Here is a 6,250-nt window from a genome sequence, read left to right as displayed (position 1 = left end):
GCTTCGACGCCACAAGCACCCGCTAAAACGATTTGTACAAATTATTTTAAATGACATCTTGATTTCATCTCCTAATACTAGTCATAAGAGCTCCGTGATTAATTGTGTGACACCTGTGCGTCTTTAAGGGTCCATATGGAAGTAACAATTCTGCCATGCTGCTTGGTGAGTATAGACCCTTCTCAACAACTCAGCACAATTCCATTTCTGTTTGAATGGTTCCGTGTAGACATGCTACCGGTCATGTAACCCAAGTCTGTCAAGTCCGTCAGGACCAGTGTCATCCTAACGAGCAGACGTATAGTTTATCCCGCTATAGAACAATGTCCAATGATTATCAGAGAGTATTTTATTGACCATTTCCATCAATGCAAAGGGCGCTTAGTTGGGATTGTGGTACATATTTTAAGTCATTATGAACTTAAATTACAGCAGATTGAAACTCATTTTGTTCTGGTCACTGTATGTCAAATAGCTACCTTTTTCAGAGTTGAGATCTGTTACAAAATACAACAGAGTCCAAGCTGTGTTGTCACTCATTGTATGTTTCTGTAGAACTACAGAACTACAGAACTACAGAACTACAACATACACTGACATATTCTGCAGGGAAACGTAGGTCATACGTATCAATACCATTGACAACGGTTGCGCTGATACTGTCAACGTTGTAGGGGGACCAGTTTAATCATCTGTGTGCACAATAAAACACATAAAGTCACATAGTTCGTGTCATTGTTTGTTGTTCAACGCCGCACGTAGCAATATTCCAGCGAAATGGCGGCAGTCTGTAAATATTCGAGTCTGGACAAGACAATCTAGTGATCAACAGCATCGTACTGGGATAGAATCACATGTGTCCACCTTGTCAGTGAGCTTGACCACCTGATCCCGTCAGTCGCCATTTACGACAAGCATGGGTTACTGATGTTCTCGCCGGATCTTAACTGGTGGCTCTCATATAGAGTCACACACGGAACTGTCTAACCCCGACCTTCATGGGTGGCAGTCATATAGAGTCACAGAACTGGACGGAACTGTCTAACCCCGATCTTCACAGGTGGCAGAAACATAGAGTCACACACGGAACTGTCTAACCCTCATCTTCAAGGGTGGCAACCATATAGAGTCACAGAACTAGACGAGACTGTCTAACCCGCATCTTCACGGGAGACAGACATATAGAGTCACACACGGAACTGTCTAACCCACACCTTCATGGGTGGCAGTCATATAGAGTCACACACGGAACTGTCTAACCCACATCTTCACGGATGGCAGACACATAGAGTCACACACGGAACTGTAACGTCACAGTTACAGTTGGAAACCTGATAAGCCAGTATATCATACTTCCTCAATGGCTGGATCTGGTAGAAACATTGCGAGATAAAAATAATATGTATAAAACACAGATGCTACTAATATGAAAATCTCAATATTACCATATAATAACATGAACGCAGCCATTGTAAGTACAGTGGAAGCTTTCCAAACCGGCATATGTACAACCCGGCAAGTTGTCAACACCGGCATACAATCGCAGCCCCATCCATGGCTTGGACACTTACCATCACCTCTACAGTCCGGCACTTGTCATAATCGATTTATTCCTTCAGTCCCAATGAGTGCCGGTTTGGACAGCTTCCACTGTATATACAGTTGTTTCTTTTACAGCTATGCTTTACATAGTATCGACTGGATCACCAGGGTGTGTAATATGTATGACATGCACTCGCGAGCTGAACACAGTTGACTGACATGCATAAACACATAATAACATTCATACGTACCTGCTATCGCTGGACAATCTGAAATGAAACACCATTGTTAGTTGATGGCGATTGGAGACGATTATTCTAACGTTACAGCATAGCGAGGCATCCACTCCGGGCGATATTTAGTGCAATTTTCGTTCTCCCATACCAGACAGAGAACTGAAAAGGTTTATCAGCATGAATTGTAGACGACAAATATTGTTCAATGTAAGTCTCATGGTCATCAACAACACCTTGAATACAACACGAATACGATGTTGGAAAGAAATTAAATAATTTGCTTATTCAGAATCATTTGTAATTGAAGTGGATTAGTATCTGCAGGTACGTAAGACATGGGCTACATCCTCCAGTTGTCAGTGAGCTCGGCTTAACAGTCATCTGTGCACAACTTTCATATATTACGTTTACACGTTCATTGCACCTCTCGATCAAGGGTATAGTTAGGACAAACCTAACACCCCCAAAATGAATGTGACATTCCAAACACCAATGTTAGGGCTCGCATGGCGGAATTGGAGCGCCTTGGTTTACCTCCAGGCGTGATGTTGCCCATCACTGATTGCTTGGTTGTCGCACTCAGCAATACCCAAGCTCTAGGATGGCGGTCTGTTAATAATGGCTTCAGAGACCAGATAATCCAGTGATCATCGGGATGAGCATCGATGTACGAAAAAGACAAACAACATAATCAAGTCGAATCCGGTTTTTATACCCACTGAACCATGGACGTCTGGCACACAGGAACCAAATATGTAGACCAAACTGCGGCTTCGGTGGAAACCATAATGGTTTCCTGCGTACTGCTGACTGTTACAAGGATGGTCATGGAAACCAATGTAGTTGCATACGTGTGTATGTGGATTAGTTACACAACCATTAAGGAGGAGGTGGTAAAATGCAGTGGCAATACAATTAAAATGCAATCTAAAATACATGAGTTGTGATACTAGGAATACAGTAGTACTGACATAGCAGCAACAGTGTTCACTTTTCCTAAATAGGCCTTGACTCTACATGAAGTCTTTTCATAAGATCTTTACTGAGTCGGATGGAAAACATTAAAGTTGTTGATGTAAATGTGATTACCCACAGTATGAAAACTGCACAGGCCATCCTTTCAAAACAGGCGAGGCACGGAGATACACAAGTTTATCGCTAGGTGCAGTTTGAACACCGAAATCACTGCATACACATCATTTCGACCACAAAATTGAATCCCTAACATGTCAGTCTACCGGTATACACATCAAGTATTTCATCTATGAGATGGCGGAACATGAAAATTCTAGCCATTCCTGATGCTGTCATACTCTAAGCAACAGACTTACCCATGCTAATCCTGGACAAGGATGTATGTGGGAAGCATCTCTCTTAGATGCTCAATACAGCAGAACCTAATGATATGTGGTTTGATGAGAAAATGCATAAACTATGTGGCCGTTTGTGATGTCAAATATTACCGGGTCAGTTTCCTTGATTCTTTATGAAGTGTTACTCACGACCTAACCTGCGACATTGCAAACACTGAATGTTCGCGGTTGTACCGATTCCGGACCACACGGAAGTATTTCCACCAACCGGAATATTTGTTGTCATTGCTGATACAAATGAATGATAACATACACCCGGAAACATTTCCTTGCACCCAGATTATAGCTTGAACATCAACATACCTGCTGTTCACTTTCAGCCCATCACAGCCACGGCCTCACTGTGCGTCTGAGAAAGTGCGTCTGCGTATATGTGAAATTGTGTGTGTGCGTGTGTGCGTCTGAGAAAGAGGTAGAGAGAGAGTGTTACGTTCAATAATTTGCCTTGACAAAAGGTATAAGAAATCCCCTCACAACCAGTAACATATAACACAGACAAGGAAGGCAACTCTAAACCGCTACCTTAATAAGCGTGTGTGCAATCGTGAGTGACTATCTATTACTAGGATTTACCTGTAGTTTTGGATTTTTTTTACTTGCAGTGCATATAGTTTACCTTGTAAGGAAAATATACCAATGCAACAAAATAACTGCATGTGCACTCTTTGATGTCATGCCATGTTAATGCATAAAAGATAATAACATGATTTGTCAGGGGTTTGGTTACAAAGGTAAGTAGCAATGAATGTTGTTTGTCATAAGCTACACTGTCGACCCCTTTGCTTAGAATGAAAGTACGTTTTTACTGCTGATCGAAAAGGATTTTCCATATTTTATTTTGAAAAGATTACCTCATGTTGGAAGAGTGGGTGAGTATGTGGTACAAATGAAACCCGAATCTTCGGTTTGACGAGCAAACTCTTTAATTATTTAACCCCCTGCCTCTGATGTTGGAAGAACGTAGATTCGAGCACTGACTGGATGTGGACAGAAAAGGCTATACATTAATAATAATTTTGCTTTGACACAGGAATAACTACATAGGCTTTAGTTGCTTGTAGAAGTTGGGGAGAATAAACATTGCATATAATCACAGCTTTTCGGACACTGAACCCAACACAGTAGGTGATGACATGCTCGACATGAACAGAGCGCCGTGTCACACTGATACAACACATGACCTCCAATCGCCTCACACGATATTTATTAGCCAGAATCTTTTTCCGTGTTTTATTGTGATGTTGTTTTATTTTCTGAACTTATTCACGTCACTGCCACAATGTGAGTAGTTTCCATAAGGAAATATTCATAAAGAAAATATTATGGTAACTTTGGATATAAAGAGCAATCCTTCCTGTTGTTACTGAACAATATATTACTGAAGTGGAGGGGAAAGTCAACGGAAACCATGGCAACAGTGTATTTGACCGCAAACACTGGTTCAAGGTTACTTTAAGCCGCATTGACCAATAGTTTAGCTATATCCCATTTGGACGTAAATTACTTGCAAATTAATCACGCAACCAGCAACAATGAGACGGCGTTTCTCAAACGCGCCTCTTGGTGATTCGAAACCATCGCCGCTTCATACAAAACATGGCAACTGGCGACTTACGGTTAGTGGAGATGACAAGGATGAAGTGAACACAGTGAGTGTGTCTCAACGAGGTACTACAGCTAGCGGCGATATGGAGGGCGGAGTCAGTAGTCTTTCTTCATAGGGTATCCATGTGAAACGCGCTCATAGTATCTCGGGGTTTGTACTATGAAACCCGCTGGTACACATCCACACATATCTACACACACGCACCTAAGCATGTACGCACGCTGGTCGTGACTTTGACCGATTTCGTGGTGTAATGGATCGAACGTCTGCCCGTTGTCCCATCGACTGCGCCGGCATTCCCACATGGGGCTGTAGGGGTAGTCCAGGTTCGATTTCCCGTATGGACACAATGTGTGTAGTCCATTTCTGGTGTCCCTCGCCGTGGTATCGCTGGAATATTGCTAAAACTGGCGTCACACCATACTCGCTCAAACATTTCAACATACTTACAAGAAGGAGTAAGGAGAAGGAGCTTCTTCTCGGTGCCAAGTCGATATTTTGAGTGGGGCCTATATCAGGGAGCAAGAGACGTAGGGTGCCGTCACTTAACGGCCGCCTGGGCGCTGACCATGCACGGCCCATTCCTATGTTGCACATCGACGTAAAGCTGGTTTCCAGGGCTATCTGGCGGTGTCATCAGAAATGACCTGCCGTCGACAGGTTCGACTTCGGGACGCTTTAAAGTCCGATGTAACTCGATTTTTGGCAGCTTTTCACGCTGCGGGTACTTGTCATGTTTCGTACATCGACCCCAGGGTTTTGATTTGACTCTGGATCGGAAGCCCTGTGTCTTGGCTTTCACGTCATGTGCGACACATGCGGGTGCAGTCATGTTTTCCCACCCTTAAAGCCACCCAAAGCTAAGCCCCGTGCGCGTAACGGAGGCCAAAACAGCTCAGATTTGATATCACCAGGGTTTGATCTATGCATCCTGCGTTCACTAATTGTCCCATCCCGGGAGAAAGAGACATACTGCACACATATCATACATGAAAATTCGGCCACGTGCATGAAGCACCTGGGGTTATCACGGGGTCGACATGGGGTGCCTGGTTGGGCGTCCACGCCCATTTTCCCATCTGTTATAGACCTGTAATTTTACCAAGACAAAAGCCTTACTCGGAGAGCATCTTTTAAACGTCACTCGAACGTTGAATATTCACATCCTATTGACAGGTTTCACATCGACGTGAAGCTGGTCCCCAGGGCTATCTGGTGGTAACATCAGAAGTGACAAATCTTTACCGGGTTCGACGCCGGGGCGCTTTTAAGCCCGATTTATCCCGATTTATGGCAATTTTTTCACGCTGTAGGTACTTGTCATGTTTCGTACATCGACCCCAGGGTTTTGTCTTCGACATGGGTCGGAAGCCCTGTGTCTTGACTTTCGCGTCATGTGCGACACGTGTGGCTGCCGTTATGTTTTCCCACCCTTAAAGCCACCCAAAGCCAAAGCCTGTGCGTGCGGCGGGATGCAAAACAGCTTATTTGAT

At 43.7% G+C, this 6,250-nt stretch overlaps 1 long non-coding RNA gene across 1 annotated transcript; it reads right to left on the bottom strand.

The window, feature by feature from the left end:
* On the bottom strand, positions 1–3,188 carry LOC137273045 (uncharacterized). Its single transcript, XR_010956119.1, has 3 exons — positions 3,110–3,188; positions 1,794–1,811; positions 1–22 (listed from the first exon to the last, which is right to left on the bottom strand). It is a non-coding gene; the product is annotated as an uncharacterized lncRNA (long non-coding RNA).
* Between the last annotated feature and the right edge of the window lie 3,062 nt (positions 3,189–6,250).

The sequence above is a fragment of the Haliotis asinina genome, chromosome 2 (genome assembly GCF_037392515.1).
Source record: "Haliotis asinina isolate JCU_RB_2024 chromosome 2, JCU_Hal_asi_v2, whole genome shotgun sequence".
In the NCBI taxonomy this organism is placed as follows: Eukaryota; Metazoa; Mollusca; class Gastropoda; order Lepetellida; family Haliotidae; genus Haliotis; species Haliotis asinina.
The sequence above is the reverse complement of the archived record's forward strand: the minus strand, read 5'-3'. Positions and strand labels throughout refer to the sequence as shown.